The following is a 14,391-nucleotide window of genomic DNA, read 5'->3' as shown; positions in this document are numbered from 1 at the left end:
GGGGGGCTACAGGGGTGGCTTCTGTGAGAAGATGCCAGAAGCTTCCCCCATGTCTGACAGAGCCAATGCCAGCCGGCTCCAAGATGGACCCACCACTGGCCAAGGCCGAGCCCTTCACCGATGGTGGTAGCACCTCTGGGATAACAGAGTTAAGAAAGGGGAAAAAAAACCTGCTGTGACAACAGCAGTCAGGAGAGAGGAGTGAGAACATAAGAGAGAAACAACTCTGCAGACACCCAGGTCAGTGCAGAAGAAGGGGAGGAGGTGCTCCACGCGCCAGAGCAGATTCCCTTGCAGCCTGTGGAGAAGACCATGGTGAGGCAGGCTGTCCCCCTGCAGCCCATGGAGGTCCACGTGGTGCAGATATCCACCTGCAGCCTGTGGAGAACCTCACGCCGGAGCAGGTGGAGGCACCTGAAGGAGGCTGTGACCCTGTGGGAAGCTCATGCTGGAGCAGGCTATTGGCAGAGCCTGTGGCCCCATGGAGAGAGGAGCCCACGCCAGAGCAGGTTTGCTGGCAGGACTTGTGACCCCGCGGGGGACTCACGCTGGAGCAGTCTGCTCCTGAAGGTCTGCACCCCATGGAAGAGACCACGCTGGAGCAGTTCGTGAAGAACTGCAGCCTGTGGGAAGGACTCACGTTGATAAGTTGGTGGAGGACTGTCTCCCATGGGAGGGACCCCATGCTGGAGCAGAGGAAGAGTGTGAGGAGTCCTCCCCCTGAGGAGGAGGAAGAAGCAGCAGAGACAATGTGTGATGAACTGACCGTAACCCCCATTCCCCGTCCCCCTGCACTGCTGGTGGGGGAGGAGGTAGAGAAATGGGGAGTGAAGTTGAGCCCAGGAAGATGGGAGGGGTAGGAGGAAGGTGTTTTAAGGTTTGGTTTTGTTTCTTATTACTTGACTCTGATTTGCTTGGTTATGAATTAAATTAATTTTCCCAAGTTGAGTCTGTTTTGCCGATGATGGAATTGCTGGGTGCTCTCTCCCTGCCCTTATCTCGACCCAGGAGCCTTGCGTTGTATTTTTTTCTCTCCCCTGCCCAGCTGAGGAGGGCAGTGATAGAGCGGCTTTGGTGGGCACCTGGCCTCCAGCCGGGGTCAACCCATCACAAACTGGTTTTCTCATTCCTGCAGTTCCAAAAATCTTCTTAGCAATTGTGGGCTCATATTGTCAATTTCAGCAATAATTTATCTAAGTTAGGTCTCCTAAATGAACTCCTGCCATGGGAAGGAAGGCAGGGAATTATTTTCAGGCTAGACAATACAGGTACATGTTTTGAAAATTTTTTTTTTTTAAATCTTTCTTTTTGTCCTAGGAAAAGTGGATTTAAGTAAATCTGAACTCCAAATAAATTAATTTGGAAGGCATTTCTCAACATGAAATTCCAGGATTTCCAGAGGTTTTTTTTTTTTACTGGAGATACAACAAAATACATTCTTGCATTTGAAACAGCTAGAATCCAGACAGAGGAAACTCATAATTCCAAATTAAATACACAACATTCTAGGTGTTTAGCACTGTAAAGTTATAGAAAAACTTAAAAAAAAAAAAGTAAAAAAAAAAATCTAAAACTTCAAGTTTCTTTTTAACCTGTATATTTGTCACAGATCTTAAGGCAATATTTGTATCAGACAACGAGCACATCTCTCCAAACTGTGATGTCTGGCTGTTCCATCAATTGCCAGAACAAGCTGCAATTTGACTCTTGGTGATATGATTTGATAGGTACATAAAAGCAGTAGAGACTACATAAATTCTATAAGCCAAATAATAGCCATATTTAAATGTATGGCACATGGAAGACTGTATACCAATGTGAAATGAATATTCTTTTTTTCTTCTCTCAGATTAGATTATACAGTAACACATTAGATGAAACTTTGGAAAACTGAAGGAATAATAAATATCCTTATATATTCATGTTAAATTTACTACATGCTTATCAATGCATACTAATTTGCAAGGTTTCACCTTACAGGAATACATTCTGCAACCTAAAGGCCATAACAGTGAATGTTTTTCAGCACCACTTGGTGCAAAGTAGGTTAACTAGAGGTTGTAATTAAATATAGAACAAAACAAAGTTCTTTTGTAAGCAAAGTTATTGCAGGAACTGCCAAGAATGCATGCAGAGAATGGGGGTAAAAAATAAGTACACAGAAGAGCTAATAAAAGTAGCTGAGGGACCTAGTAAATGCCAATTCTAATAACAACTGCTGGGATAACAGTACTGACAAGTCTGAAAAATAAAAGTATTGTGAAATAGGAGGAATTTGCAAAGAATAAGACTGTGGTGGGTTGACCCTGGCTGGGGCCAGGTGCCCACCAGAGCCGCTCTATCACTGCCCTCCTTCACTAGACAGGGGAGAAAAAGTACAACGAAAAGCTTCTGGGTTGAGATAAGGACAGGGAGAGATCATTCACTAATTATCGTCATGAGCAAAACAGACCGAACTTAGAGAGGGAATTAATCTAATTTATTACTAGGCAAAACAGAGTAATGAGAAATAAAATAAAATCTTAAGACATCTCCCCCGACCCCTCCCATCTTCCTGGGCTCAACTTCACTCCCGGCTTCAACCTCCGCCCCCCCCTCAGCAGCACAGGGAAACGGGGAATGGGGGTTACGGTCAGTTCATCACGCGGTGTTTCTGCCTCTTCTTCATCCTCAGGGGGAGGACTCCTCTCATCGTTCCTCTGCTCCAACATGGAGTCCCTCTCACAGGAGACAGTCCTTCACGACCTTCTCCAATGTGAGTCTCTCCCACGGGCTACAGTCCTTCATGAACTGCTCCAGCGTGGTCTCTTCCATGGGGTGCAGACCTTCAGGAGCAAACTGCTCCAGCGTGAGTCCCCCATGGGGTCACAAGTCCTGGCAGAAAACCTGCTCTGGCATGGGCTTCTCTCTCCACAGGTCCACAGGTCCGGCCAGGAGTTTGCTCCAGCGTGGGCTTCCCACAGGCCTCCACCTGCTCCCGTGTGGGGTCCTCCATGGGCTGCAGGTGGAATCGCTACACCCCCTCATCCTTCCTCCATGGGCTGCAGGGGGACAGCCTGCTTCACCATGGTCTTCACCACGGGCTGCAGGGGGATCTCTGCTCCGGTGCCTGGAGCACCTCCTCCCCCTCCTTCTTCACTGACCTTGGTGTCTGCAGAGTTTCTTACACCTTCTCACTTCTCTCTCCAGCTGCAAAAGCGCTCTCTAACTGTTTTTTTCTCTTTATTAAATATGTTATCACAGAGGCGCTGATTGGCTTGGCCTTGGCCAGCGGCAGGTCTGTCTTGGAGCCGGCTGGCATTGGCTCTGTCAGACACAGTGGAAGCTTCTAGCAGCTTCTCACAGAAGCCACCCCTGTAGCCCCCCCTGCTACCAAAACCTTGCCATGCAAACCCAACACAAGGCCCTCACCCCTTTTTGAAAATTAAAATTTTTCCATTAGCATAACTTCTCTTCTGGTGTCATTCAGTATTTGGACCACACAATGATCCTCCTGTGAAATTAATTGTTGCACTTTCCACTTCTGTTTCCTTTCTAAAAATACATGCACATGAACAAAATAAAACAGTCACAGGAATTTTGCTTTGAAAAGCAAGAAGAGTCATAACATTTTTAACTCTGTCTCACATCTATCTGAAGATCAGTTACTGCAATTTGTAAGGTGTGCACTGGTATTGTATCCACCTCCAGGGAAGGAGACACTCATACTGAAGCTCCAGATAAATTAATAAACTTAGAGAGGAGAAGGCCACCCATGCTTTTGAAGCCTTGAATATTTAAAATCATACAAAGAGGAAACAGCGCCAACAAGTTAAATGAAGAAAGATACTTGAAGAAGAGACAAAGAGAGCGGAGGGAAAAAGCAGAAATATTGCAGATCTTGGGCAGCCTATAGCTGAGGAACGAAGTCCCTGTGTGAGGACGTGAATTTTGGTGAAGTAATTGTCTGCTGACTTACAACAGAGCTTTGTTGAGATATGGGCAATGGAAATTTATTTAAAATGAAAAATGTATGCTATTAAAGACCTGGCAAAAATAAGGCCAGGCTTTAAAACACATTTGGCCTGCAAACCTGAGATTTTCTCTTGGACTTGGCATGCTGGCAAAAAATCAGAAGCTAAAAAATATGAGTGCCTATATAACAGTAGTTTCTTAAAGTCTACCTCCTTGCTGAGATAAATTCTGTATCAAGAAAATACAGCAGAGTTTTAATATCGGCCAAAAGAACTCTCTAAGTTTTTGGCACTTCTTCAGGCTATGTTGAAGACACAAATCTTTTATAGTGTTTTCTAATAGTGTATCTAGAGACAATCAATTTATTGCAATGTGACTAACATACATTAAATGGAACATCAACATCTCAAAACACTTTCAAAAATTATTTTCAAAAGTATAGTTTTCTCAGGCTGTGGCAAAACCAGTTTACTGTGTAGATGTCTTTGAATAACAGAACAATTCAGAGCTGTGGCGCATTGGTTTATGTCATTATCCCCTTACTGATTAAGCAATCCAGCAAGAAATTGTGATATTACAACAGAGAATCACTCTCAAGAGGATTTACATTCCACTGTGTGCTAAGAAATTAATTTGAATGGGATTAGCAAAGATTATGCAAGAGAGTACTAATGGTAATGATAGATAAGGGAAACCAAAAACAGAAGTAAAAGACAAAACCTATGAGACATTACTAGACATGAGAATTCATCACTCAAATAGTCAAGAAACCAATACAGATGTTCTCATGCTTCACTGATTTGCATTTATTATGTGACTGTTTTCTGTTAGAGGCAATATGCCTTCAAAATCAAGGTCTAATTTTTATTTTTTCATTTATATAATTTTGCAGAGTTGCTCATCCTCAGAAACAAATACCATGGCACTAGTGATGCTGTGCCAGCAATTGAATAATACATGCTCTTCTGTCAAAGGTCGGTAAAGAGGGACACCATATCAGCTGTAAAGAGACAAATGTAATCACACAAGGAGTTATCAGCTTTATGAACTGAGGAGTCTTGACACTACTTGACAGTCATTCTCAATTACCAGTCTCTGGTTTCTCCCGTTGATTGAACAGCACTACAAAATATCTCACGTAAGTAAGTGGATTTTGTGAACACACCACAGTGTAAGTAGCATGCTTTACTCTTCAAAGAAGTTGAGTTAGCCAACAAGCACTAGATGTTAATTTCTATTTGACAAGAGCCACAGACTTTTGAGAATGCACTTTTCCACTCTCAGATTTTTAGTTTTGAAGAAAGTACTCACTGTATTGCTGCAATAATGAAGAATGTTGTAGTTAATTTTGAAAGGACATTTAACTTATGGCTATCTGCAGTAGCAGATGGCTAAAAGTGTTAATTGTGCTCTTTCACATTTCTTCAGGTTATGTCTCCAGGTAGACTTGCTTGGAGGATAAGTTACACAGTATATAAAATGTTGTGGAAGAACAACACGTTCTTAGACCTGCATATTTATTTGGGGTAATGGGTTTATTTTAGAATCATTGTTATATCCTATTTATACTAGGAAACTATTTCTTATGGGATTCACCAATCACCTGATGAACCTGAGAATCAGCTGATTAAACCAATCAACTGATCTAGCAGAAAAAAAAAATGTAATTACTTATACTTGTATGAATTCTGATTTCTATCTAACTTGTCTCTAAACCAGAAAAGTGATTAGAATCTTGCAGGATTGATGAAAAAGGCTGTGGGAGCATCCTGAAGTAAAATTAATAGTAATTAATTATTAATTAATAGTAAAATTAAAGGAAATAAATCATATCTATTTTCCAGTTGTATTCAATGACCAGTAGACAGGTAGGTATAACAATTCATTTTCTTTGCTGTTCAATCTTACAGTATTGATGGGTGATATTCTCATTTAAGACACTTGGACATTTGCATTTTTCAAAACACTAATTTTGTATTCTGTTCTTCTACTAGCTGGGTAGCATTCAGATCCCTGAACAATATTCTTACCAACGTTCCCCCAACTGGTGCAATACAAAATCTTTCTTACACAAAACAATCCAATAAATCTTGGTCTTTTTTCTTTTGATTCCTGTAAATTTATTATGGCCACTTACTTCACCTTGGAGTTCACAAGCTTTGTCAATTTTTTTTCACTACCCTTCCCACTGGACAGAGGACAAAAATAAAAAGCTTCACAGCTGTTCTATTTAGAAGGTAGTGACGCAGATTCCTGAACATTCTGTTGCAACACAAAAGAAATATCATTATCAGTTCAACTGTTGTAGTTTTATTTGATTTCCTTCCCTCACTGTATGATTATTGGACTATTAGCAGCTACAGGTTAGTCAAATATTACAATTTAATAGGAAAAGAATACCAGACAATATGTATATTGTCATATATAATATATGTCACTGTATATACCATTGTATAAAACCCACGGCTCACCTGCTTCTTGAACATATAAACCGGAAAAACAAAGTCAAGACAATGAGGATAATCAAAGTTATGCAACGGTTTGTCTGTGGAGAAACTAAATAAATTAAGGTCCTTCAGGCTTATAAAGGTCCAGATGAAGCAAAATATGCAGAAGGCTTTTAAAATTATGAGTGGCCTCCAGGCCACTTCTGATGATACTTAAACCTTACATCAAAATAGCTGCATAATTGTTTAAATTTAAACTGTTTGAAGGATGCTGATATCACAAAATTATAATTTAATGATGTGAGGGTCATTATATTTCTCCCAGCTCCTCTCTGACCCACTGTAATTTATATTAAGCAAGGAGTACTTTTTCCCTCTTTACCTTCAGCAAGATTTGCTGAGCTTTCTACTAAAAGCTAGTTTTAATGTGTGGCCCAGTCTGTGATTTCCAGAAAGGATTTTAAATAAGTCCAATCAGTTGCTGTGGGCAAGCGTGCTATTCTAATAAAATTGTGCAGAGACTATAATCTGTGTTTACTCATACCTTTCCACAAATTGACATTATATAGAACACACAAATTAAAATTTAGAAACAAGCGTTAAAGCTCCTGCATCTCTACTTGCTGTTTCACTGCTCCAGTCCCAAGCAGTGTTCTCATCCAGCCTGCAGATCTAGAAACAGGCTGCTACACTGAGGAGAATTACACCTCAGTTTTAGTTGTTCCTACTAACCTCCACGGAAGCATTACACTCATGCTGAACTACCCTGGAGTCAACATGTAAGGTATCTTGTATCCCCATTAATCCTTTCAATGGTTGATGTGCGTATTCAGAACTATCATCTATCTTCCAAAGACGAGCTGCAGAGAGCTTCAGAGATGGCAGTATGCAGAAAAAACATCATTATACATGTGGCTTTGTATTATAAGGGAATGTATTAGACAGATCATTGCATTATTTGTTTGGCATATGCACACTGACAGCCTCTCACAGCATTAGTCTTTTCAAATGGATAAATCTGTTTGAAATGGATTAGCCCTCTTACTTCCCTGTGCAAGAATAATGGTATTGATGCAAATGTAAATCAGCTCTTTTCTACTACACATCACATTCAAAGCAAATGCTTGCATTACAAAGGATATCGATTTGCTCTGAAGGTGTGAAGTGGTTTAGTGGTACAAAATTCTAGTCAACACTTGCTGCCATCTTCTGGTTTTATAAAAATCCACAAATGTATTTTAAAAAGACTTCTCTTCAAACCAAAATATTCCTTTGGGCCAGACACAAAATGAAATACAACACTTCAAAAAAATCTACTATCCAATTTCATAGCAATGTTCATATCTCACAGGTGCAAGTCTACTAAAAGTAAGCATGAAGTATTGAGTTTTGACAACATAAAAAAAGGAATTAGGGCAAAATATTCATAATGTAATTATATTTTATAGGTAAGAGATTTTTATTACTGGTAAGTTATCAGTGACAGACATTATGCTTTACTATATAATGTCCTATATGATACACACATACATTGTTACTGATGCATTATATGCCGTATATTTATGCTGTAAAGAAATTTTACATTTGTATAATACCCCCCCCCCCAAAAAAAAAAAAAAAAAGATTAGAATAGGTTTTGGGCTTTTGACACTGGGAACACATTATTCTTTTGGACACTGAAAGTCAACTTCAATGCAGTACTAGGAGAAGTGGAGGGGCGGTGGGGAGGAAATCAGGAGAATTCTAAAGCAACTTCTGGGGTGCAAATCAACAAGAATTCAGCAGAGGTATGAAATGGTACACAAGGCCCTAAATTCTGAGCTTCAAAACACCAAACTGAGTACAAAACAATGGCACAACCACCTGCAAGCTAGCTCCAAATAAGGTAGTTCTAGAATTGGATTAGGACATTCATTTCTAGGAAATTAGGTTAATTAGCCTGGACATATGATCAAGCTAAAGCTTGGGTAACCCAAAATGCATGCATTATACCATACCATAATTTATTAATGTATCATTTTCTTTAGTATGGTGACTGCTTCAGACCTGCCCTGTTCAGTTTGAAATGTCATTTTCAAAAAATAACTTGGCTTGGTGTTCAGAAACTTAAGCAACTTCCTCTACATGTGCATAAATCTACTAAATGGCACTGAAATTCACAAAATTACTGTTATCCAGTTGTCTAAGCCTTTAAAACTCTGATTTCCCTGCTGTGATGCAAGAAACTTCCTAAAGCAGAAGTGGTTTAGATGCATTTCACTGGGAAGGCTCTGAAGCACGGCAGGCAGCCTGCCTTGTTTGCTGCCTACAGCGTGCTGCCTGCCTTTGACCAACTTACTTAAATGGTAAAGATCCATTGTGCATTTAATGTCCTAGCACTTCAGTTCAACTCTTAAGCATCCCTTCCTCATTGCTATGCTTCCCCAAATCATGTATGGCCAGCTTGTGGCCATACCTTGAGAAGGGGGATTTCAACAGGCATCAAGGCATGTAGATAAAGACTTAGAAAGTTGAGTTGGGCAATTTCAGGTACCTGTGACAGGCTAAACTTTAGGCATTTTTTATGACTTATTCTTCCAACTACAGAGGATTGCCCAGTGGGAGTAAAACTGAGAGGAGAGACAATTTCTCAGGTAGATGACCATTACTTGAGTTCTGGTCCTCATAACATGCATTTTTTCCTCACTTAAAAAAATTACTTGGGTTCAGGGTTCTGTAAATAATTAAGATCAATTCAGTACAAGGAAAAGTAAGTGCAGAAACTGCTAGATAGAATTCTACATCATGGTATCAAAGAGAAACCAAGAAGCAGCCTAGAATTGTCTGTTATAAATCATTAGCCTGTTCTTTGAACAATTTAAAGCGATCTCTTTGAAAACTTAAACCAGAGAATAAACAGATAATAGGGTTTTCAACTATTTAGATAGTCTAGAAGTTCTTAATTCTCTTACAAGAGAATACTTAGGTCCTATTTAACCATGTGATGAAACACTGTTGCAAGTAGAAAAGAGGGTAAGAGATGTAAAATAATAAAAAATAATCATTGTTCAATATCTGAAAAGTTTAAAGATGAGGTGATTCAAAGATGTACATGGTTGTTGATGAATCTACTGTTACTACTAGTCAAATAAATGAAACAGTAAACTTATATTTGTCAGAAAATCATGTGTTACAGTCAGGACTACACAGTATTAGAAAGAATTTTAAAATTATTTTAACAGAGTGACCAACTTTTTACTCATCATTTCATTAAAAAAAATAAAATTACTAATTCTGAGTTTTCACTTTGTTATCTAAAATGTTTAATGGCAGAAACCAAAAGGAAAATCATGCTAACAATACTTAATGATATAGTAAATTCACTGTGCACAAGGTAAAGGACAACCTTAAACTGGCTGACATCAATTTCAGCATTGCATTGCAGGGGGCAAGTGGTTTCTGCTACAGTATCAAGTAGCAAGGGACAAAGCTCAAACAATACATACATGTAAATTTTATGCTTTGAAGATGAGTGGGTATCTGCTTTTCCATGTCTCTTCACTATATTTCCCATATGGCCCTTCTATATCTCCTCAGTGATGAGTTCAGACCTAAACAGCTACCTGCCACAAGTTATTAGCTGTTTTTGCATAAGTTTGCACTCTAGTGCTTTTCTCATATAATGATAAAAGTAACCACAGACTTCAGACTACTTGGGCTAGGTGTTTTAGAATTAATTGAATTCTAGTGTCATATGGATTTTAACTACAGAGGTCCATCAATCCTTTAAGTAAGTGGAGTACAACTGCCCATACACCCTCTTCCTACAAAAAAGCTCATACAGGGGAACTACTGGATTCAGATTTGCCATTTGAGCCATGTACCTTCATTTACAACTGCACTACAGTGCAGAAAGAGCAGGAAGTGAGATCTAGCAAGGATGGCTCCAGTCCCTCTGGACTGCATAGACACGGGCAAGTCAACACACCATCACAGCAGGGGTAGTCACAGTCCACATCAAAACGGTCCTTTAAGGAATGGTTTTGCCAGGGCCTGTCTACAGGGCCTCTCCACAGATTACAGTATCAATGTGGTTTTTTTTAAAAGGGGAGACAAATGTGGCATTAGTCCCTAGGACTTCTATAATTTAGCACCTACATTGGCTTCCTTACCCTGTGGACAGAGATAAAACCTACAAGAACATCTTTGCCAACAAGCTCTATCTTCCCTTCTTGCCCTTTTACCTATAGGACCTAAGGATATTAAACATATGGGAAGATCACATAGTCTTGCTCTACCTATGTTAAAGAAGTTTCTTCACCCTAGTTCTCCCACAGCAGAGTTTCAGGCTCTAAGTCTCATGAGATAATTTATTTGGGTGGTAAAGCAGTTGTAACAGCTCGAGCTGGGTGCCTTTGTAGAGGGACCCTGAACAAAGAAAACCCTGGGCAATTATACCCTTATAATTTAAGTTCCCCTTCCCTCATGCGGCAGTTGGGACCAAGAGTACTATTGGGGTCTGGGTTCTTCATGTTCTCCATTGGGTCCTTTCTTTGTCTCTAGGCAGCCGTTTCTTTTCTTATCTCTAAGGCTGGTGCCTCTGCTGACGGCTGTAGCTTCCTTATCTTCCAGCTCGAACCCGCTCTGGGACCTTCTTTTACTTAGCTAGGTAAAAGTTTGGCAAAAGTTCAACACATCTATGCGAAAGTTCACAGCTTGTGGCCTAAGGTTTCAGCAAATTTAGCAATTATGCTAATATAGTTACACCGTTAAGCTTGGCAACTAATATTTCCCAACAACCTACTTCCATATAGAACTCACCCACTCGCTACTACATTATTGCTGCACTGCCAAGGGTGCTTTCCAAAGGTCAGTTCCACCTGAAATGCAACTGCCTTTGTGTTCTGAGATTCACGTTCTCCCTGTGCACTTAATTCAAAAATGGATATAAAAGAACTTAAAATAATTCATGGTAATTGTAATTACTTGTCAGAATCCAGTACTATGCTGAGAAATCTTGCCTATAACCACCAGAGGGTGCTGTCTCCGTCATTTAACAGCGACGGCTCTCCGACGGTAACTACGTGTCCTTAACATTACTAGCTAAATTGCTCATTCATTCAGGTTTCTGCAATCTTCTGAGGAAAATCACCAAGTGCCAAGTTCAGTATCCAGAGGTTCCATTAGAGTTAAGGCTTCCCACTAGCATTTGACCTTGCTCTTTTTTTTTTTTTTTCATACGTAGTCCTGCCTTTAAAGATCTTTTTTTTGGTTTTAGTTTTACTACATTCCTATCAGCTGACCCACAACACAGGAGAATTTTTTAAAAAATACAGATACTGCAAAACATTCCCAGCAATGCACGTTTCATGGGAAGGAGTCATATTTCTGGGTTGGCCAACTGAAACAAGAAAAAATATTTAGCCACACACTGACTTTCAGATCTGACACCATACACTTGCTTTCTCTCGTCTCCACTCCTACTTTTTCCCATGCAAAAAAAATCCCTCTAGAGACATGCATTTAGTGGACTAAACAGTATTACAGGTTAAATCTAGCATACAAACTACCATTTGACTACTACTACTAAGCTTCAGCGTTGCATCACTGCAGCTGCAATAGCACAACTATATTACCTGACTGAGGTTCACTAGCAGAACAGAAGTGTGAATGCAGCATAGAAGTGCAGGCTTCATTGAAGACTAGTGCTTAGTGTCTAATGAAAACACAAATAGTAAGTTCAACAATTATGTAGCACATATAAATAGAAGCAAAGTGCCACCCATTGTGCAGGATACGCAGCATACTGCAGGTATTTGTCTCTGCAGCACAGTAAGAATGTACACTGCGGCTGAACAAATGGAACTGTGCTTCACCCGCAGAGGCTAAGAGTAAAGAAAAAGATGACGATGGCCTATGAGTGCTGTGAAGTGATTTCTTAAAATTAAAGAAGTTATATCTAGCTGCCATATGTGTCAAAAGAGGTCTGGATTATACAAAATAGCAGGTAGTGTACCCTGACCAGTTCTGTCAATAGCATCTGTATCCTATGACTAACTTTATTAACATTGGTTTCTCTTGTGTAAATCTGTCATGTCGAATACAGATTACTTGTATTTCCAGCATTCAGAATTACCCTACTGGGCCCCTGATGCCATTTCTACTGGAATCAGTGGTGACATTTCTGTTTACTGTGCTGGGGGGGGAGGATCACTTACAATGACACTAATGTTGATCTTCCAAAAATGGACAGTAAAAACAAATGCTACTGCAAAACTTGGCTGTTTGGGAACACCACTCAGAGTGTATGTGATGGTCCAGGAAGTGCCACTTTCATGGGGATTTGCTAAAGTTGCTGCCTCTTTTTTTCAGTTGAAACTCTTTAGAGTAATCCTTTCCCCATATTTTATCTACACTGGAAAAGTAAGAGTCAGGATAGAGCACCAAAATCCTGTGAGTTATAGTAGAAACAGTTCAAAACAAAGAAAGGATCCTTTATCTGGGAACTTTTTGGATGGATTAATGGTCTTTCATATTTTTAAACTGTAAATCCTTTAAACCTCTTTGTTGGAAAGAATGATTGCTATTATTAAAAACGTGTCAAAGGATTTTGTCTGTCTGAAATCATAGTCCATAGGTTTGGAAGGGTACATCAGCATGGTTTTTTTTTTTTTTTTTTTTATTAGGTATATGGTTATAGGGCCTCTCCATATTGTCTCAGTTTCTTTTCAGATCTTTTTCTCACTTGCTTTCAGTCTAGCCTTTCTGTAGATTCTTAATTTACAACAAATTCTACACATTCCCTCAAATGAAAACATCTCTCCTTCCATCGCTCATGAAAACTGGCTATATGTCTGCCCTGAGAAGCACAGATAAACTATGAAAGTCATTGAACTAGACTTATTTTTTTCCAGATAGGAGGAGAAGTACTACATTTATATGAAAATATTTAAAGATTAAATTCAAGCCATTCCAATATAATAATAAAACTCAACTCAAGTAAAGAGCAGTTTTAAACTTTTTTTCATAGTAGGCATTAAAAAATCAGGGAAATAAAAGACATTTTAATTATATATTGATTTTAAAAGTAACACAAGATCTCATAATGCAGGATGTAAGCAAATATTTGCAATCTAGCTAAGTACAGAATATATCTCCAACTGTGTGTTCATCTACTTTTCATGGCACTACCAATACAAATGTCATACTACATGTGTATAGCTTGTAAAAACACCTGTAATTGCAGGAAATATATGTGGGTTTAATCCTAATACCCCTGTCCAAAATAAAGCAGACGCTGGCCTACTAGAAACATAAGCAATCTACTTTACTTCATATTCTGCTCAAAGGGAAGATGGTGACCTTTTACTAAGATTAAATTTTTCCATCAACAATAATTTTTGGGACCAGTCTATTGGTTTTGATTGAAATCAGGGCTTTAATTGTGATGTCCTGTGTCGCCTGACAAGCACTTTCATGAGTCAAGAAAAAGACAAGGAAATATAACAAAATATGCTTAGAATCAGATTTCAATTTATCCTGCCAACAGGGCCACATCCATATTTCCAGATGGTAAGACAAATGTGTATTACATTGTACATACAAACATACTATTTCTAACTCTATTTTCCTTTCTATGTCATATTGCTTTTCATTGCTTATGAGTGATTTACCAAATTTAAAATGAAATGCAAATTCTGAAATCTGATGTAAACTATATTTATTTATATGAAGATAAAAAAAGTACATATAATGTTAAGCATCAGTTCTTTTAATCAACTAGAAGATCTGCCTATATGCCAAATATATTGGAAAAACCTCTTCTGTCTACTGCTGTTAGCTTACAATTCCATTTAGCATCTTTTGTGCTGACTATACACTATCTGCTGGGGTTTTTTTATTCATGCAATCTGCTTTAAATAGCCTGAGGGAATAAAAAGTAGGTATTTTAAATAGTGTTCTGGTTTTGGCAGGGATAGAGTTAACTTTCTTTCTGACAGCTGATGTAGTG

The sequence above is a fragment of the Balearica regulorum genome, chromosome Z (assembly GCF_011004875.1).
Source record: "Balearica regulorum gibbericeps isolate bBalReg1 chromosome Z, bBalReg1.pri, whole genome shotgun sequence".
NCBI lineage: Eukaryota > Metazoa > Chordata > Aves > Gruiformes > Gruidae > Balearica > Balearica regulorum.
This window is presented reverse-complemented; position numbering follows the sequence as displayed.